This window comes from Notamacropus eugenii, chromosome 6 (genome assembly GCF_028372415.1).
Source record: "Notamacropus eugenii isolate mMacEug1 chromosome 6, mMacEug1.pri_v2, whole genome shotgun sequence".
NCBI classification, from domain to species: domain Eukaryota; kingdom Metazoa; phylum Chordata; class Mammalia; order Diprotodontia; family Macropodidae; genus Notamacropus; species Notamacropus eugenii.
Window position 1 is genome coordinate 237,463,471 of NC_092877.1, and position 22,473 is coordinate 237,485,943.

Sequence of the window (22,473 nt, forward strand, 5' to 3'; positions counted from 1 at the left end):
GAACTTAGGAATCATCTTAGTCCAAGCCCTTTATTTTGTAGCTAGAGAATCTGAGGCCCAGAGAGGGCTTCTTAGCAGCAAAACGAGAACTAGAATCTAGCTCTCCTGACTCCCAGTCCTGTGTTCTTTCCATTTTACTTTCTTGAATCCTGGTATACTTTTTTCTTGCTTCTAGATATTTATATCATTTTATAGCTATATGAAAATAATATCTCATGTTTATATTGTGCTTTATAATTCACAAGATATTTTCCTTGTAATCCTGTGAAGTCAATGATGCATATTTTATTATCCCTACTTTACAGACATACAAATTCAGGCTCAGACAAGTTAAGTGACCTGCCTATAGCTACACAACTTATTAGTGGCAGAGTAAAAAATCTGAACAGACCCCTTCTGACTCTAACCCCATCCAATGAGTCCATCAAACTTTGGCCTAAACTGTATGTCCTCAATTATGTCTGAAAATTTAAGTTGATGGTTTAACATGACTACCAGGATTCAGTTCAGTTGCTTCACTTGTGTCCAACTCTTCATGACACCATTGGGGGTTTTCTTGACAAACAAACTAAAGGGGTTTGTCATTTCCTTTTCTAGCTCATTTTACAGATGAATGAATTGAGACAAACTGAGTTAAACTGACTTGCCCAGGATCCCATAGCTGGCAAGTGTCCGAGGTCAGATTTGAACTCAGGTTTTTCTGACTTCAGGCCTGGTGCTTTATCCATTGCACCACCTAGCTGCCCAATTACAGGGACTATTGGTCATCAAATAATTTTGGGGAAGCAGAATTAGGGGTAAAACTAAAAGCAGTTTCCCTACCAAAATAAAAAGGAATTATTTAGGACTATAGAAATTGCATTTTAAAATCTATCCTGTACCATTTTAATACACAATTCAGTTTTTTGTTAAAAAGCATAATTGAGTAGAAAAGTAGACTCTCTCAGTTAACCATATCTATGGGAAGTCTTTAGACCATAAGCATATAACCAAACTTATCCAAGTTTCAGACAAAATATCCATGAACTCAAACTTTAAACTTGAAAATCTATATGAATTAGATGACATCAAATACCACATGGGTTTTCACCAAATTAGTCTTATTAGCAAATACTGATAAATATTTCTTCTACTCTTGTGTTGTTGTCCAGTTGTTAAGTCATATTGGACTACTCATGATGCCATGGACCATAGCAAGCCAGACTCTTCTATCCTCCACCATCTCCTAAAGTCTGTCCAAGTTCATGTTCATTACTTCCATGACATCATCTGCTCACCTCATCCTCTGCCATCCCCTTTTCCTTTTGCCTTCAATCTTTCCCAATATCAGGGACTTTTCCAATGTGTCCTGTCTTCTCATCATGTGGCCAAAGTATTTAAGCTTAACTTCAATGTTTGACCTTCTAGTGAATATCCTGAATTAATTGACTGATTGACTGATTTGACCACCTTGCTGTCCAAGGGACGCTCAGAAATCTCCAGCACCACCCTGCAAAAGTGCCCATTCTGTGGTGCTTATTTTCCTATAGTCCACATTGCTACTGGAAACATAGCTTTGACTATATGGACCTTTGTTGACAAGGCAATGTCTCTACCTTTTAGTATGCTGTACAGATTTGCTTTCATGTCTCATTATAAAAGATAAAAGATGGTAATTGAACACTAATACTTTGAAAATAACTGGAAAGTGAAGTCCCCAAAGTTAATCATGGACAGAAAAGGTGGTAATTTGTAGATCTGTCCTTGGTGGTCAAAATTCAGAGTATAAAAGCTTAAATTAGATCTAAGTTCTGACCTTGTATAATATTTAAAATAGTAATATCAACTTCTCCAAACTATCTTCCCAACCCCTGTGACTCAAATGTGTCTCATTAGTTGGATAGGATTGAATTTGGGTAGATGCTGCAAACTGGTCTTTAGAGTACCAGTTCTCACAGTCTTTATGGCAGTTCTGGTGACATGGAGGAGAGGCGTTGGTTCCCACTGTGACAGTCCCTAATGCCTCCTTAGAAAAAGGAAATTAGGTTGAAAGGGGCATAGCTCTGCCTATGATTTTAAAATACTTCTCTGACCCTGCTCAGTAGCTATTTCTAAAAATTGGCTTGAATAGAAAAGGCTTTTTTTAAGTTAATCTCTGCTTTTCACTAATTATAGGACTACAGATTTAGAGTTAGAAGGAACTATAGAACTCAATATGTAAATCCACTCTTTTTGTATATAATAATAGCAGACTGTTTACATGGTACTTTAATGTCCATAAAGCATTGAACATATGTTATCTTGTGAAGAAACCAAAGTTTCTTTTAGGAAATATCAGAGGTAGGATTTGAACCCAGTTCTCCATGACTCCAAGTATAGTGATCCGTCTATAAAACCATCCTGCCTTTCATTGAGTGGAGGAAAATTTTTTATCCAAGGTTCAAGTCTAAAGAGTTATAGTGGGGTTTTGCTGTGCCATGATGAGGTTAATAGTGGTATATTAATAATGCTCTTATGAAATATCATTGGTTAGGGCAACTTTGTGTTATACCTCTACTTGTGTTGATTCCAATATAATAATAGCTTTAGCTACTTAAAAGCAGGAAATTCTAGGACAGATATCAAAAGTCAAAATGCATGAGTCACATTTAAAAATGAACATTAAAAATAAAGGAAGTAAGCTTTACCTATCTTGGTTCTATGCAGAGTCTGGGAAGAGAAAATCAGTTCTGGTTTTCCTAATATGCAAGCTTGGAAAATAGGCAGTGATAGATACTAGCTGCAGGTGTTTATGCTCCAAATTAATATGTTTACCTCCAGGTCTTAATGATGGGGCTGAAACTCAAGAATTTGATAATGCCACCACATTAACAGTGTCACCCAGTGAACACATTAGTCTGTCAGCCTCCACTTGTTTTTCCTGAGATTTCTCCTCATTCAAAATTCCTGTGAAAAACCTCTGTCCTTCCTTGCATAGTGCACAGTTCTGAAATATTCAGCTCATAATGCACAACAATAAAACCTCCACAATATCCTTTCCTTCAGGTAAAAGAAAAATAAGCCTGCATTTCTCTCAGGCTACTGTTAGGTGACCTTAGTTGTCTGAAGGGGGAAAAACAAGTCCTCTTTCTATTTAGGTTAATAAGGTACTTGAGTGAGCAGCACTCTATAGCCAAACCTGACTGGTGATTTCCTTTCTAGATGACCCATTAAAATTGGCTGAGGATAATGAATTCATCTATCATCTATGACTAACTGTATGGTACCCTTTATGCACTCAGGATAATAGCATTTTAGAATGAAGGACAATAAAATCATCAGATAAATCTAACAAGACTAGGGAAAGTCATCACATAATGATTGCTGAGAGGTTGTCATTATGCATGTTCATACTAGTTGTAAACTATAGTAAGTCCTGAAATTGGAGGAGAGAAAAGAAAAATTTCACTTGTTTCATATTACTTCATTCTTTTTGAACTACTAGGTTTCCCAACCTTTTTCTTTAAAAAAAATAAATTGAAAAGGACTTTGATGTTTTGGACATATTTTCTAATTTCTATAGTCTTACATTGGCGTATTTCAGGAAGGGTATTTGTTCAAATCTGCATGCATTAGTTTATTCTTTTGCCATTGGCTTTAACAAGTCTGTGGGTATATTATTGCCCCATAAAGTACCTAGCATAGTATTGAATATATAGAAGATTCTGGTTTATATGCTAGAATTTTTACTCAGTTGCAGTTTAAACTTACCTAATACTATAGTTGGACAACTGAGAAGTTAAGCCAAAGCAGTGACTGCATTAGTGCTAGGCTATGTTAAACTCTAAAAAATAGTTATTATTCGATTTTCACAGCACTAGAAAAAATTCACAGACTCAAAATAGAAGCCAGATAATCTTGAAAAAGGATTCACTTAAAATTCTATTGAGATGGACTTTGTTGGATAACCCATACTACTTCAAGGATTCATGATTTTGTGGATGTAGATATTCCTACCAGACATTAGTAAATAATCTTTGTGAGTCATGTTGGGACTGTAGAAATCATTTGGTAATCTCTCTTCTCTGGAGACCTTTTTCCCAACTTATTGAGAGTGGTCCTCAGACAACTTAGAATAGTCTGGACACATATGCGTATTTAGAATAGTCTGGACACATATGTGTACTTAGAATAGTCTGGACACATTTCCATGTTGAATATTTTCCAGAGTTTTAATTCCAATGGCATACCTTTTGAGATTTTAGGGTCCCCTCCATGCTGTGCTGATGTAGAAAAATAAGAGAGCTGAATAAAAGCTGTTTTCAATATTACATACAATGCTTCAAAGTTTGTAAAACACTTTGCTTATGCTATCTAATTTGTAAGTGCTATTATAAGGTAAGCGCTATTATTTTCCCAATTTTATTGATGAGGAAACTGAGTCTCACCTAAGTTAGGTAACTTACTTGCCCATGGTCACAGAGTTATCGAGACAGGATTTGAAGCTAGCCTTTTCTGATTCCAACTCCTGTGCTTTATCTACTACATGACCTAGCTACCTTTATTAATATAGAATTATAGTCGTGAGGAGTAGAAGCAACTCCACTCAGGGGTTTAATAGTCATCCTTCATTATATATGAGTCTTCCTATTTGTCTTTGAGTTCTATTTATATTTAGTTTGTACTATGAGGTACATGGCATAGTCCTAAATGTTCTCATTTCTTTGAGTTTCACACTTAGTAACCATTCTGGGAATGTTGAACACAGATAAATATTCACAGGTGGGAATATGCATGAGAAGAAAGCCATTTAAATGTTTCCTACTGTGTTCCTGCTGTTGTATAGAAGGCAAAACTAAGAATAACCCAAAATGCCACACCTTGAGTATAATATTGAGAAAATGACTACATTTACTCTAAGTCTATACTTCACAAAGGAAATAATTATACCCTGCTGTTATAAACTGAAATTCTAGGGAATATACTATTAAGACTTTGGACCTAGGATATACTATTAAGTATTTGGACCTAAAAACAGATTTAATGATAGGTTGTACATTTAGTTGGAGACTACTTTCTTTTTTATACTATTTTATTTTATGCAATTACATGTAAAAATAATTTTTAGTATTCACTTAAAATTCTTTTAAGTTCCAAATTCTCTTCCTCCCTCCCTCTCCTTCTCCTGCCATGAGAGCTGGCAAGCCATTTTATATATGTTATACATGTGCTATCATGGAAAATGCATTTCCATATTGGTCATGTTCTGAAAGAAGATACAGACCTCCACACACAAATAACATGAAAAAATAAAAAATAGTTTGCTTTGATTTGTATTCAGACTCCATCAGTTCACACATTTCTTCATAAGTTCTTCAGAATTGCCTTGGATCTTTGTATTGTGAGAATAGCTGAATCATTCATAGCTGATCATTGTACAATATTTGATGTTATTGTATACACTAATCTCTTGGATCTGTTCAGTTCACTTTGCATCACTTCATGTAAGCTTTTCTAGGTTTTTCTGAAAGCATCCTGTTCATCATTTCTTATAGCACAGTAGTATATACAGTATGTCTAACATACATACCAATAATGTATACATATACACACATATATACTATATAAACATACATATGTATATATATATATATGCACACACATATAATTGTATATATATATATATGTGTGTGTGTGTGTGTGTGTGTGTGTTATAGCACAATCATATACCACAACTTGTACAGCTACTCCCAATTGATGAGCATCCTCTCAATTTCCAATTATTTGCCACCACTAAAAGAGCTGTTACAAATATTTTTGTATATATAGGTCCTTTTCCTTTTTAAAAAATCTGTTTGAAATACAGACCTAATAGTGGTATTGCCAGTTCAATTGGTAGGCACAGTTTTATAGACCTTCGGGCATAGTTCCAAATTGCTCTCCAGAAAGACTGGATCAATTCACCACTCTAACAACAGTGCGTTAGTGTCCTAATTTCTCCACACTCACATCCATACTCCACAATATTTGCCATTTTCCTTTTCTGTCATATTGGCCAATCTGATACGTAAGGTGGCACCTCAGAGTTGTTTCAATTTGCATTTCTCTAAATTGTAGTGATTTAGAACATTTTTTCATACAACTATAGACAGCTTTGATTTCTTCTCGAAACTACCTGTTCATATCCCTTTACCATTTATCAGTTGGAGAATGACTTGTATTTTTATAATTTTGATTTAGTTTTCTATAGATTTGAGAAATTAGGCCTTTGTCAAAAAAAACTATACGTAATTCCCCACCCCAAATCACATTTTTCTTCTAATCTTGGCTGCATCACTTTTGTTGGTGCAAAACTTTTTTAATTTACTATAATCAAAATCATCCATTTTACATTTTATAATGCTCTATCTCTTGTTTGATGATGGATTCTTCCTTTAGTCAGAGATCTTAGAGTTAACTATTCCATGCTCTTCTCTTTTACTTACAATGTCACCTTCATGTATAAATCATGTACTTATTCTGACCTTATCTTGGTATACAGTGTGAGATGTTAATTTATGCCAAACTGTTTTCTAGTTTTCCCAGTAGTTTTTGTCAAATAGGGAGTTCTTGTCCCAAAATCTGGGATCTTTGGGTTTATCAAATACTAGATTGCTATGGTCATTTGCTACTATGTATTGGGTACCTGAGGTATAGGGTGGGTTCAGAGAAGACTAGTACCTATCCTGTGAGAGCTGCTGAGCCCTTTTCAGGACTTCTTTCCACCTTTGATGTCCACCTGGCCCACCTAACCCTCACCTATAAGAAGCTATATAACCCTCACCTATAAGAACCACTATAAGCAGCTATAGTGTGCATAGCACTCACACTCTGGGTAAAGTATTTTGGCAGATGGGCTAAATGAGATTGAGGGTAGCCAAGGGGTCTCAAAAAAGTCTCTGAGTTAGAGGGGGTGTCTACGCAAAGCATGTGAAGACTTCCCCTGGTAGAATGGGCAGATGAGAACAATTTGTTTCAATGGCTGGGAAGACCGCTGAAATAGAAACTATGGAGTGCTTAGAGCTTGGTTAGACATCAAAGACGCCAAGGTCATCCACTGCATCTTGAACCATTAGTAGTCATCTTGGCTCTGTCTTGCCACTGGGCTGTGATGACTCTGGAAGAGAGAGGCTGACAACTTTGTTCAACTCTGCCTTATTTATATTCAATTTACACATAAATCAAAAGACATTACCCATGCCATTTTACTATTTTTACCTATCTCAACGTCCTGTGGCAACAGCAAAAAGCAGCAGGTATGGATATACTGGGAGCTGTAGTCATGATCCTGGACACAGGTGGCCCAGGCCATAGAGTCCCCTTCTCACTGGAAGCAATAGTGGAACTGGACTGGGTGTCTGAGCAACCTTTTAAGGATATTACTGCTCACCTTTTGGTGTGAGGAAGAGACTAGAAAAGGTGCCCTAAAAATTATATGCTTGCCCATCCCTGGCCTGATTACCATAGCAGGTAGGGATCCCATCCTGTGATCGAAACACAAAAAGATGTACAAAAACTTCTGCAAAGATAATTCCACCACGATGAACCCTAATGAAGTGAAGGAAAAATTTATGAAGACCTGGAGATCTTTGTCATCAATGTCCAAAAAGAGGACAAACATCATTCTGGATGACAATAGTGCCATAGTAAGCTCAGGGTACCAGACATGGCAGGAAGTTCTTGGGAGGAATGAAATTAGAAACAGCAATAGCAATGGTCACTTACTATCGAAAATTTGTGTGTCTCATGACATTTTCATCATCAACATTGTCTTCCATTTACCTAAACACAATAAGACTTCATGGGTGCACCCTTGCAGCAAACATTGACATTTAATAGATCATGTGATTATAAGAAGAAGAGATAGGATATGAGAGTATTGAAGGCAATGTGTGGCACAGTGTGTTGGACTGATCATAGTCTTATCCTCTCCAAGTTAAATATTCATATTCAACAAAAGTGGTGACCCTGCTGCAAAGTGATGATGAGAAGAATTAATGTCAACGTATTAGAGCATTTCTCTGAGCAGGAACAGTTTGTTGCTAACTTGGAAGGAAAGTTGAGCCATTACACAGTTGGCAACAGTGGAGCAGAAAGAAATGGGCAGCTTTCAGAGATTTGGTGTACAGCACTGTATTTGTTTATATGGGTCAGAACACTCACAAACATTAATACTGGTTTGATGAAAATGGTGGGGAAATTCAGAAGGTCCTAAATGAAAAAAAAGAGAACTCTAGAAGGTTTACCAGCAGAAGAGTTCATCAGCCTCTAAGAAGGCAGCATTTAGTTCCATCAGAAGTAAAGTACAAGCAAAGCTTATAGAGATTCAGGATTCTTGGCTCAGTAAAAAGGCAGATGAAATTTAGTTTTTGCTGATAGTAACAATCCAAAGTACTTTTATCATGCCCTGAAGGCTATTTATGGGCCAAACGCTCATTACAGTGCATGTCACCTACTGAGTGCTGATGGAGCCACATTGATTAGTGCTGAGGACATGATCCTAGAGAGATGGGCTGAACAGTTCCATGGTGTTCTTAATAGACCATCATCAATCAATGCTGAAACCATTGACCATTTACCTCAGGTTGAAATCATTACTCCCTAGCTAAAGCTCCAACTGAAAAAGAGGCTTTAAATGCCATTAGGTTCCTTTCATGGGGCAAAGCACCTGGCTGATTGTACTGCAGCTGAGATTTGCAAGTCAGGAAGTCCACTAGCTCATACCAAAGCTGGAAAAAAATATCCTGCTTATATGGCAAGAGGAGGTTATCTCCCAGGAGTTCAAGGATGACTCTGTTGTCCATCTCTATAAAGGTAAAGGACATAGATTGTCTTGTGATAGTCACAGTCATTCTTGCCAGAGTCCTCCTTAATAGGCTGATCCTTTACCTGGAGGATGGCCATCAACCTGAGAGCTAGTATGACTTCAGAAAGTCCAAGGAATAACCAATATGGTATTTGGTATATGGTGTTTGCTGTTGAGCAATTCCAGGAGAAATGCCAATAGCTGAAGAGAGTTTTACACAACATTTGTAGATCTGAGCAAGGCCTTTAATACCATCAGTCAAGAGAGCTTATGGAACGTTATGTCAAAATTTGGTTGCCCAAAGGCAACAAGACTATATGTTTGCTTCTCTGCTTTTAGTATGATGTTTTGAGTCATGTTATCAAATGCCTTCAATGAGAACAAACACAACATCAAGGTCAGCTATTGCACTGATGGTAAATACTTCAACTTGAAAAGGCTACAAGCCAAGACTAAAGTGGAGGGAGTGTTGGTGCATGATTTTTTGTTTGCAGATGATTGAGCACTTAATGCAGCCTCTGAAGTTAAGATGTAACAAAGTATGAATTAGTTCTCTGCTGCTTGTGCCAATTCTGTCCTAACAGAATTAAGACCAAGAAAACACAGGTTTTCCATCAGTCACCACCACACCATCCATACATGGAACCATCAGTTAAAGCAAATGGAGAAGTTTTGAATAATGTGGATAAGTTTACTTACATCAGCAGTATACTTTCCAAGGATGTACACATTGATAATGAGGTTGACACATGCATTTACAGACCTAGCTCAATGTTTGGGAGGCTTTGAAGGAAAGTTGTGGGAGAGAAGAGGTATTAGATTGACTACCAAACTGAAGATCTACAGAGTTGTTATGCTGACTTCATTGCTATCTGCCTGTGAAACTTGGACAGTATACCAGCACCATCCAGGAATCTGAATCACTTCCATTTGAATTGTCTTAGATTCTGAAGACCATCTGGCAGGATAAGGTACCTGACACAGAGGTCCTTTTTTGCACTAAACTACTAAGCATTCAAACTCTACTGCAGAGAAAGAAACTCCAATGGTTGACCATGTTGTTAGATGACAAATGTATGCTTTCCAAAAAGACTATTTTATGGAGAATTCAGACAGAGCAAGTGTTTACATGGGGATCAGAAAAAGTGATACAAGGACACACTCAAGGTCTCTCTTAAAAATTGATTGTGTGACACAGGAGACACTGGCACAAGGCTTCTCAGCATGGCGTGTCCACATCAAAGACAGTTCTGTGCTCTATGAGCAAAGCAGAATTGAAGTAGCTTGAAAGAAATGTGAGATATGCAAATTAAGAAAATCCATCCCAAATGTTCTCATGGACTATTTGTGCCTGACCTGTGCCTCACCTGAACATTGTGAGCTTATATAGGTCTGATCAGTCACGGTCAGACACACTGTAATTTGACTCTAAATCAGTGATGTCATTTTGGTCCTCTTTGATAATGAAGGGCAACATTGCAATCAACCAACCGTTGGGTATCTAATCTATTGCACTGATCCACCACTCTATTTCAAGCCAGCATCAGACTGTTTTGATGATTACCACTTCATAATACAGTTTGAGATCTGTTATGGCTAGTCCATCTTTTTTCACACTTTTCCCCATTAATTTACCTTGATATTCTTGACTTTTTGCTCTTCCAGAACAATTTTATTATTTTTTTCCAGTTCTACAAAACAATTTTTTGATAGTTGGTATGGCACAGAATAAGTTAATTAATTTAAGAAAAATCATCATTTTTATTACATTATCTTGGTCTTCCCATTCAGATCTGGTTTTATATGTGTGAAAAGTGTTCTATAATTGTGTCCATATAGTTTCTGGGTTTGTCTTGGGCAGTGGACTCTCTATTTTACATTGTCTATGGTTATTTTAAATGAAATTTCTTTCTATCTCTTTTTATCTTTCTATTTCTTGCTGCTGGACTTTGCTGGTGACATATAGAAATGCTGATGATGTGTGTGGTCTTATTTTGTATCTTGCAACATGCTAAAGTTATTGTTTCAACTAGGTTTTTAGTTGATTCTTTAGGATATTCATCTTCAGTGATAGTTTTGCTTCCTCACTGTCTATTCTAATTCCTTCATTTCTTTTTCTTCTCTTATTAATATAGCTGACATTTCTAGTACAATATTGAATAACAGTGATAATAATGGGCTTCCTTGCTTGCATCCCTGACCTTATTATGAAGGCTTCTAGCTTATCCTCATTACAGATAATGCTTGCTGATGGTTTTAGATAGATATTACTTAGCATTTTAAGGAAAACTCTATCTATTCTCATGCTTTCCAGTGCTTTTTTAAAGGAATGTGTGTTGCATTTTGTCAAAAGCTTTTTCTGCACACTATTGAGATAAGCATATAATTTCTATTGGTTTGTTATTGATATGATGAATTATGCTGATAGTTTTCCTAATATTGAACCAGTCCTGCATTCCTGGCTTAAATCCTGCCAGGTCATAGTGTATGACTTTTGTGACATATTGCTGTAGTCTTCTTGCTAGTATTTTTTTTAATTTTGCATTAATATTCATTAGAGAAATTGGTCTATAATGTTCTTTCTGATTTTGTTCTACCTGGTTTAGGTATCAGCACCATATTGGTGTCCTGAAAGAAATTTGGAAGGACTTTTTGATCTATTTTTTCCAAATAGTTTATATCATATTGGAATTAATTGTTCTTTAAATGTTTGGTAGAATTCATTTGTGAATCCATCTGGCCCTGGGAACTTTTTATTAAGGAGCTCATTGGTGACTTGGTCAATTTTTTTTCTAAGATGGGGTTATTTAGGTATTTTATTTCCTCTTCTGTTAATATGGGCAATTTATGTTTTTATAAATATTCATTCATTTCACTTAGGCTATTAGATTTTGGGGTATATAGTTGGGTAAAATAACTCTTAATAGTTGCTTTAATTTATTCCCTTTTCATTTTTGATACTAATGATTTTATTTTCTCCTTCATTTGTTTAAAACAAATTAACCAAAGTTTTATCTATTTTACTGTGTTTTCATAAAGTCAGCTCTTAATTTTACTTATTAGTTCAATGGTTTTTTTATTTCATTTTTGTTAATCTCTCTTTTGATTTTCAGGATTTTTATTTTGGTGTTTAGTTGGAAATTTTTAATTTGTTCTTTTTCAATTTTTTTTAATTCACATCCAATTTATTGATCTGATCTTTCTTTTATTGATGTAAGCAATTAAAGATACAAATTTTTCTCTAATAGGCTTTGGTTGTATGCCATAAATTGCACCATATTGTCTTATTGTTGTTATTATCTTTAAAGAAATTATTGATTGTTTCTATGACTTGTTCTTTGACCCACTTCTTTAGAATTAGATTTTTTAGTTTCCAGTTAATTTTTAATCTATCTTTCCACAGTCCTTTACTGAGTGTAATTTTTATTGTATTATAATCTGAAAAGGATGCATTTAATATTTCTGCTTTTCTACATTTGATTGTGAGGCTTTTACACTCTAATAAAAAATTAGTTTTTGCATAGGTGTCGTACCATGGCCAAAAAGATATGTTCCTCTCTTTTCCCATTAAATTTTCTCCAGCTGTCTCTGATATCTAACTTTTCTAAAATTCTATAGATTTTCTTATCTTCTTTCTTGATTATTTTTTGCTTAGCTTTATGTAATTCTGAAAGGGGCAAGTTGCAGTCCTCCATTAGTATGGTTTTAATGTCTATTTCCTCATGAAACTCATTTAACTTTTCTGTTAAGTAGTTATATGCTATATCATTTGGTGCATAAATTTTTTACTATTGATATTACCTCTTTGGCTATGATATGGCAAAATGTATTTTCCTTCCTTCTCTTTTTTCATTAGATCTATTTTTTTTTTTTACTTTTGCTTTGTCTGAAATCATGATTGCTACCCCTGTTTTTTTTCTTTTTTCAGCTACAGCAAAATAAATTCTCCTTCACCCATAAAATGGAAGCAGATAGCAGAGTAGATGAAAAAACAGAACCCTACAATGTGTTTATAAGAAACACATTTAAAATGGAAAGACATGCAGAGAGTAAAAATAAAGGGCTGTAAAAACTTTCATAAGTCTTTTATGTGAGATAATTTATCCTCATTGTATCTCTCCTTTTCCCCTTCTCCCAAAGCATTGCTTTCCTCAGCTCCTAATTTTTTTTATATATCATCTCATTATAGTCAATTCACATCCATGCCTCTGTCTATGTAGATTCTTAACTACCTTAATAATGAAAAAAAGTTCTTAGTTGTTACAAGTATCATCTTCCCATATAGAATGTAAGCAGTTTAATCCTATTAACCTTATTAAATCCCCTTTCTTTTCTTTTCTCTTTGCCTTTTTATGTTTTTCTTGATTTTTGTGTTTGAATCTCAAATTTTTATTCAGTTCTGTTTTTCATCAGGAATACTTGAAAATACTCAATTCTATTAAATGTCCATTCCTTCCCACCCCCAAAACTTATACTCAGATTTGCTGGGTAGGTGATTCTTGGGTTGTAATCTTAGTTCTTTTGACTTCCAGAATATCATATTCCAAGCCAGATGATTCTTTAATATAGAAGCTGCTAAATCATGTGTTATCCTGACTGTTGTTCCATGATATTTTTTAAATTTATTTTTATTTAACTTTTAACATTCATTTTCACAAAATTTTGGGTTCCAAATTTTCTCCCCTTTTGTCCCCTCCCCCACCCCAAAACACCGAGCATTCTAATTGCCCCTATCACCAATCTGCCCTCTCTTCTATCATCCCTCTCTGCCCTTGTCTCTGTCTTCTCTTTTGTCCTGTAGGGCCAATTAACTTTCTATACCCCTTTACCTGTATTTCTTGTTTCTTAGTAGCAAGAACAGTACTCAAAAGTTGTTCCTAAAACTTTGAGTTCCATCTTCTCTTCCTCCCTCCCTCCCCACCCCTTCCCTTTGGAAGGCAAGCAATTCAATATAGGCCATATCTGTGTAGTTTTGCAAATGACTTCCATAATAGTCGTGTTGTATAAGACTAACTATATTTCCCTCCATCCTATCCTGCCTCCCATTTCTTCTACTCTCTCTTTTGATCCTGTCCTTCCCCAAGAGTGTTAACTTCTAATTACTTCCTCCTTCCGCTGCCCTCCCTTCCATCATCCCCCCAACCTGCTTATCCCCTTCTCGCTCACTTTCCTATATTGTAAGATAGGTTTTCATACCAAAATGAGTGTGCATTTTATTCCTTCCTTTAGTCGAATGTAATGAGAAAGCTTCATGTTTTTTCTCTCACCTCTTTTCTTTTTCCTCCACTGAAAAGTCTTTTACTTGCCTCTTTTATGAGAGATAATTTGCCCCATTCCATTGCTCCCTTTTTCCTCCCAATATATTTCTTTCTCACTCTTTAACTTCATTTTTTAAAGATATGATCCCACCCTATTTGATTCAACCTGTGCTCTCTGTCTCTGTGTGTGTGTGTGAGTGTGTGTATGTGTGTGTGTGTGTGTGTGTGTGTGTGTGTGTGTGTATAATCCCACCAACTACCCAGATAGTGAAAACAGTTTCAAGAGTTACAAGTATTGTCTTTCCATGTAGGAATGTAAACAGTTCAACTTTAGTTAGTCCCTTATGAGTTCTTTTTGCTGTTTACGTTTTCATGCTTCTCTTCATTCTTGGGTTTGAAAGTCAAATTTTCTTTTCAGCTCTGGTCTTTTCATCAAGAATGCTTGAAAGTCTTCTATTTCATTGAAAGATCATTTTTTCCCCTGAAGTATTATACTCAGTTTTGCTGGGTAGGTGATTCTTGGTTTTAGTCTTAGTTCCTTTGACTTCTGGAATATCCTGTTCCACATCCTTTGATCCTTTAATGTAGAAGATGCTAGATCTTGTGTTATCCTGATTGTATTTCCACAATACTTGAATTGTTTCTTTCTAGCTGCTTGCAATATTTCCTCCTTAACCAGGGAACTCTGGAATTTGGCCACAATATTCCTAGGAGTTTCTCTTTTTGGATCTCTTTCAGGAGGTGATAGGTGGATTCTTTCAATATTTATTTTGCTCCCTGGTTCTAGAATCTCAGGGCAGTTTTCCTTGATAATTTCATGAAAGATGATGTCTAGGCTCTTTTTTTATCATGGCTTTCAGGTAGTCCCATAATTTTTAAATTGTCTCTCCTGGATCTATTTTCCAGGTCAGCTGTTTTTCCAATGAGATATTTCACATTATCTTCCACTTTTTCATTGTTTTGTGATTTCTCGGTTTTTCATAAAGTCATTAGCCTCTATCTGTTCCATTCTAATTTTTAAAAAAGTTTTCTTCACTGAACTTTTGAACCTCCTTTTCCATTTGGCTAATTCTGCTTTTTAGAGCATTCTTCTCCTCATTGGCTTTTTGAACCTCTTTTGCCATTTGAGTTAGCCTATTTTTCAAGGTGTTATTTTCTTCAACATTTTTTTGGGTCTCCTTTAGCAGGATGTTGATCTGCTTTTCATGCTTTTCTTGCATCTCTCTCATTTCTCTTCCCAATTTTTCCTCCACCTCTCTTACTTGATTTTCAAACTCCTTTTTGAGCTCTTATATGGCCTGAGACCACTGGATATTTATTTTGGATGTTTGGGATACAGAAGCCTTGACTTTTATGTCTTTCCCTGATGGTAAGCAATGTTCTTCCTCATCTGAAAGGATGGCAGAAGATATCTGTTCACCAAGAAAGTAGCCTGTTATAGTCTTATTTTTTCCCCTTTTATGGGCCTTTTCCCAACCAGTTACTTGATTTTTGGGTCCTTTGTGAAGAGTAGGGTATCTCTGGGGATCTGTAAGATCTCAGTTCCTCTAGGGTGGCACAATCAAGTGTGTACACTGGTCTGGGAGTACAGAGAGATTTTTGTGCCCATAATCTTAACAGTTTCTCTCCACAGCCACTTGGCCTCCAGTTCCACCAAACCAGCACTGGGGGCTGAGATTCAGATAAGCTGCAGGGGCAGGGCTGCCATTCAGTGTGAGATAAAGATCAGCTCCCTTAGGGCCTCTACACAGGGCTGAGGTAATAATCAGCTCCTCAGTGCCCCTAGTGTTTTTACGATCCAACAATGGATGAGGTCTATTGTAGGGGCTGCTGTAGGAACTGCTGCTGCCTGCCAGATGTGGCCTCTGTTGCCTAAGGCTGGAGCTATGGGAAGGCCCTTCTCCCTTCCTAGCCAGCTGAAAAAACCTTGTCACTGACCTTTGGTGCCTGTGGGTTGAGGGATCTGTGAACTGCTGCTACTAGGACTAGAGATTCCATCTCCGAGGGCTGTTCACAAGCCACCTACCATGTGGCCAAAGCTGGGCTGGGCTCTGCTCCACATCTGATGCAACAGATATTTCTCGTGGGCCTTTCAGGTCACCCTGGGCTGGAAATCTCCTCCACTCTGTTGTTCTCCACTTCTGCTGCTCCAAAATTTCTTGAGAGTCCCTCTCTACAGGTATTTTATGGGCAGTGTGGGGAGAGCCAGCATATGTGTTTCTTTCTACTCTGCCATCTTGGCTCTGCCCCATTGATTTTTCAGTGGTTCCTACTATGATGATGTGCTCAGCTTCAATCCTGTTTACTTCCTCATGTTAATCCCCTTCTCTTGGTGATCTGGAGGGGTTAGAAGCAATCCTGATCTCAAAATTTCTGTACTCTTATGGAAAGTGGTGGAATGACAGAATCTGGGAGGTTGGTGTATCATTTATGTACTTCCAGTACTGGTGGAGGTATTCCACAGTCAAAAGCTCTTAGAATTGAAAGGGACCTTAGGTGCCACCAAATCTAATCCTCTCATTTTGTAAATGAAGAAAGTGAGACACAGAAGGGTTAAAGAATTTGACCAGGGTCATGCAGATAATAAGCGTCTGAGGTAGGATTTGAATGCAGGACCTTATTTTTCCAAGTCTAGTGCCCTAGTCACTACTCAGTCCTTAATCAACTGAAGAAATCCTCTGCTATTTTTGAAAGCCCAGAACTTATTTTAGAGGAATGATTTTTGCTCCTTTAGAACCCACGGGGTGGTGAGAAGCAATATAATAGGTTCAATTAGGATTCTAGGTGTGTCTATACTTCTGGGAGCAGGATAGCAATAGTCCATCAAGCAAGATAGGTTGACAAAACTAACTCCATCCTTTTTAGCTTAAAAAAAAGCAATGGATGTTCTAGACATTTGAGCAAAGCAAATTGTCTCTAATTAGTTGGCACTGCTTAGAAGTTTGCTTTTGATCTCCTAGTGGCTGACTTAGTTTTCAGGTTCAGATCTGAGAAGATTAAAATTGATCCTTAATCCTTTTTTATTGATCTTATTTATAAGTAATTGATTTTTCCTGTAATTATTTCTGTCCTGTAACTGCCTACTATGGTTATTTGTCTGTGAGATTAGTTCAGAGTTTAATTAACCTATAATGGGTTAAATTTAAAAATCCAGCTCTCCTTCCTGAAGGAATTTAACTGACCTTGGAGAATGTATGACCCAAATTAGGTAGGGCCTACTATCTTTATGCCACCAAGCTATCCTTTAAGGATGTCTAGTTTGTTGTCTAAAAGCCTGGGCCATTGTCTTGCACCTGGACTCAGACAAAGAGCACTTCTGAGTCTCATGAGAGAAGAAGGGGAGGTCATTGCTAATCTCCTATTACCACCCTTCCAACCAATCATGTTGTTCCCTTTGTCTCAGTTTTGTAACAGTAGTATTGCCTTTAATTGCATGATGTGACCTATCTTGTTCTGTTCTTTTTCTGTATTCCCCAAACCTTTAAAAGTGGAGTTTACTCCTTAGGGTCTTTGCCATTAATGGAGGCAAGCCATGGACCCATTTATTGACAGGTAGAATGTCTCATTGACGATGCATTTTTTATTTTAGTATGGTCAAGTGCCTCTGATTGAATAACGTGATTAAGAAGATCTTCCCCACCCATTAATGGGCCTGGGAAGATTTGTAGAAAGGCCTACACTTTTTGTTTGTGAGGCACTGATTCTCAAGGGTTGTGATGCCCTCTGGCTCTGAAAAATGTATAAGTTCTCTGAGGTGAGATTTTACTCTGGAGTTTACTGATCTGTGGCCAGATGAGACTCTGGGCAGATGCTAATGAGCATGCACTCCCCCATCTCTACCCTGGCCTTGGCTTTGAAAACCCAGATGTTGGTGTTTTTCTCTCTGGTAACCATGTATGCATGGAATGGTCAGACAGTTGGATCTGTCTGTTGATTTATGATGTTGGAAGCCATGTCTGTTGATCTTGATTTCTCTGTATTTTCTCTGAAGTTCAGGTTCTGACTTTTTCCTCTGAAGAAAGTGAATGATAGATGTGCTTGATTAAAGTAATTGTTGACCCCTTGAAAGTTACCTTTCCTTTTAGAAATGCAAATCTAAGAAGCTGTGTTAACAAGCCCTCCTGTGTATGATGGGGGTCCTTTCTGTTACAATGCCCCTGCTAATAAATGTTATCTTGCATGGACATCTGCCTTGGTTTACCCTTTTGTTAAAATCTCAATCATGCCAGGTCTTTAGCTCATTATTTCCACTTATTAGAAATCTATTGAAGTTGCTTCCTGAACATCTGGCATTCTTCTGTCATCTGACCCAAGGAGATGTGTAGAGGGGAAGACCCAAGCTGTACTTCACAGGCTTTGTGGTTCTATTGCATTAGCCTTAGTCCTGGGACCTGACTTTTGCTTCTCAACCAAAGATTCACTCTTCCTTTAGAAGACAAAAAGTTGTGCTAAACCACAGGTCTCCCTTTTAGTTCAGCCCCTGGACCAGGTTTACTGGGAGGAAATACAGATTTTTGGCTCACTATAGGGTAGAACTTAATAGAAATGTACCCCAAAGAAATTTATTGTCTCAAGTCATAAGGGGTTCGCTTTTATTTGAGGGGTTCCAGAGGTGATTGATTGATGACTTGTTTGGCATTTTGTAGCTAAGATTGATAGATTGAATATAAAATTAGATATATGATTTCTAGAATCTGCAGTAAATTTATGTTTCCAAGTTTCTATCGTGGCTTATCTGAGGTTTCACAAGAAGCTGCCCTTGACTATATAATGCACAAATATCTTGAGTATAAGTCCACAAATTCCCTTAATTTACTGAGTGTTTAATTCTCACCTAAGGTCCTCAGTCCCAGGACCTCATATGGTCTTATATCTAGGCACTTTTTTCTCCATGAAAAAACTCAATTTCAACTCCTCAGCTTCCCAAGAATTTGTTAATAGCCTTTTAACTTCAGACTTAAATTTGATTCCCCTTAATTTTATTATTCTGATCTTAAACACTGAACAATACTATTTCCATATGGATAGAGCAGAACTCAAAAAGAGAAATCTGTTTGAAACTGTGAATCTCTCACACTTCTTGCTCTTCCAAAAAAGTATATAATAAATTCTACATGTTATTTTAAAAACTGTCTTATACGTACCTCTTTCTCAACTTTTTTCTTTTCTCTTTGTGCCTTTTAAAGATTTTCTTTTAAATTAAGTGTTTATTTTCTCTCTCACCTCCTCCTCTACCAAAAACAAAGAAAAAAGGAAAACATTTGGAATAAAACATGTTCAAGCAAGAGAAAAATCACACATTGACCAACTCCAAAAATATATCTCACTTGCATTTTTAGTTCACTACCTCTCTGTCAGGAAGTGGGTAGCATTTTTCATCACTGATCCCCTTAGAATCATGGTTAGTCACTGTGTTGATGAGAACTCTTAAGTCCAAAGTTGTTTATTTTCCCAACGTTGTTATAGTAGAACTTGTTCTCCCTGTTCCAGTCACATCACACTGCATCAATTCATACAGATTTTTCCAGGTTTCTCTAAACTGCCCCTTTTGTAATTTCTCACAGCACCACAGAATTCACATACCATAATCCATTTAGTCATTCCTTATTTGATGGACATATCTTTAGTTTCCAATTCTTTGCCATCACCTAATACTATATACATCTGAGTCCTTTACCTCTTTACTTGATTTCTTTGGGATATAGGCCTAATAGTGGCATTGCTGGATCAAAGCGTATCCACCTTTGAGGCATAGTTCCAAACTGCTTTAAAAATGGCTGAACCAATTCACATTTCTATCAATGGTGCATTAATGTATCTATTTCCCCACAGCTCCTTCAACATTTGTCATTTTTCCTTTTTTGTCAGCTTTGGCAATTTGATGGCTGTTAGTTGGAATCTCAGAATTACTTTAATTTGCATTTCTCTAACTATAAGTGATATGGAAGATTTTCTTGAAATATGGCTGTTGATAGTTTGGATTTCTTCCTTTGAGAACTGTCTATTAAGATCCTCTGACTATTTATCTGTGCATATTCTTAAAAGGTTACAATGTCCCTCTTTTTTGGGGGAGGGGTATTGCTATTGCTCTAAAGGGCAAAATAAGAAGCAATTTTGTGATAGATCTAATTTCTACCAGGGTTTCTCATGCCTTTCCCTTCATACTTAACTTGGGTTAGACCCACATCACACTACCAAAATTAGGCCTACTTCATCTGGGCTAAGGTATAGCATTAAGCAATACATAGGACTCTAATACATAGAACACAATAATCTCCTAAGAAATAAAAAAGAGTACTACTCAGAGGGCAATAGAAATACATAAGGTGAGTAAGGTAAGGACCTATGAGAAAAAGAACTTTGAAGGAGATTAGGAATAAAGGATGCTTTTAACTGCATAAAACACATAGGATTACAAAGGAAACCAATTTTATTTAAATAGCACTAAAAAAAATGCTATTTTTTAAAAAGTACATATCCCCCACATTAAGAACATAATTTGCAGGGGAACATGAATAAGAGACTGGCCAAAGTTGAAGAGAGGTGTTACAGTTGCATCATTGAGGGAAATATACAAAGTAATGAAATTACAGATCTATTTGAGTATTTTAAACATTTATTAAGCATCTACTGTGTGCCAGGCATAAAGCTGCTTTCAATCATGCACAGAGTATGATTCCTACTTCTTGCAACATGGAATTTATTCTATGCTATAAGGAGTTAGAGGGAAATAAAGAAAATTATGTTTTGTTCCTGGTGACCAACATATAGGGCCTATGTTTCAATTTCATATTTCTAAATTGGAAAGATTTGACAATATTTTTATCATCCAAATGTCTCTTTGTCTCCACCTCCCTTGAGTGTTCACCACAGTGGGTACCAAACCCTGTCTTGTCTGTGAAGTTTGATACAATGATAATTTTACTTACTGATGTTACTCTGGTTTTTTAGTGTCATTTTTCTTTGGAATTTTCTCTTTGATCATAAACCAGCTCTTTATGTTGACATTAACCATTGCCTATTAAAGTCCTACCAACCAAACAAAAGAATCATTCTTTGAAATTGATTGAGTCCTGACTGAATCTTTTTCCTCCTAGGATGAACTACCTTTGGCAGCCCTTAAGTTTACTCACTGCAAGGAACGAAAACTCGATGAGGGTAGGGACTGTCTTATCTCTTTATATTTCATACAGGGCTATCATAATGCCCTTCTCATAGTAGTTGCTCAAATGTTTTTTGAATGAATGTATTACATCTCATTCCAGATGAATCAGATCTGTCCAGTTCTTGTGGGCATTGAAATCATGTAACAACAGTCCTCAAATACAAATGGTTACATATTTTTTTGACCCTGAGGCTTTGGGGAGTACTCATTTCCCAATGTCTAAAACTTCTTTCCTGGAATGTGGCAGGATGGGAAGCAAAACAGACACCCTGACCTTATATCCTTCCTATTGGCCTTTATATTTATTTATAACAGCAATGGCTTTTAGAAAATGAATTCTCATTTCCAAGTTTAGGGCCCTTTTGTTATGGAGCCTTCTGGCAAAGTTATTCTGGTAGAGGTTAGGGTGGGCTAGCCACAATGACCTTGATTAACATTAAAGGACCAGCTCCTGATCTACTTATTTAAGATTTTTAGGGAAATTTACTCCTATGAATCCTCATTCCGTTTCTTGACAAGACTGACCAAATATGTTTTAATATGTATTTATATATTTAATATATACATATATATGTATATATACATGTGTATATATATGCATATACATATACATATACATATATATATATATTCCTCCTACTAATGCACCTACAAGTTCTTTAGGTATTTGGAACTATGATGGTCTTTTGAATTATATATTCTCTTTGTACTCATTAACTGACATAATAATTCTAGGAGATGTGACAGTCAGGATTGGTAATGATTCTTCCAGAGCTTTATCTGTAAGAAATCTAGAGTGAGGGAGATTGTTACCCTAAGAATGACTTCTCTAGGGACTGCTTTCCATTTCAAAGAGGAAAAAAGTCTGGTCAAATTAATTTATCCTCACAATGTAACACTGCTTCATAGTAGGTCATAAGATAAATGTGAAAGTAATTGAATTTTTAGTTCCAAAAAAGTACTAGCATTATAGATTATTTAAGAATTGCCCTCTCTTTACTTATCTCCACCATGGATATGGAAACTTTAGACTCAAATTTTAAAGTGATAACATTGTCCCATAGATTTATTGTCACTTTAAATATCGTTGGACCTGAGACTGACTATATAAATGACTAGAACTGTGAGACGATGGGCATTAGAAACCTAAAAGGGAATGAGGATCTCTAATTTCTGAAATCATTGGTAAAGGGAGTTTTGCTCCAGGAATTCCCTCCAATAATAAAATCACAGGTTCAGATAAAAAT

The 22,473-nt window shown here is 36.4% G+C and overlaps 1 long non-coding RNA gene across 1 annotated transcript in view; it reads right to left on the reverse strand.

The window, feature by feature from the left end:
- The window catches only part of LOC140512775 (uncharacterized), a 95,272-nt gene that overhangs the window by 59,490 nt on the left and 13,309 nt on the right, over positions 1-22,473 (reverse strand). The window contains exon 3 of the long non-coding RNA XR_011969908.1: positions 19,206-19,292. This is a non-coding gene — a long non-coding RNA (uncharacterized lncRNA). The remainder of the gene's footprint in view (positions 1-19,205; positions 19,293-22,473) is intronic.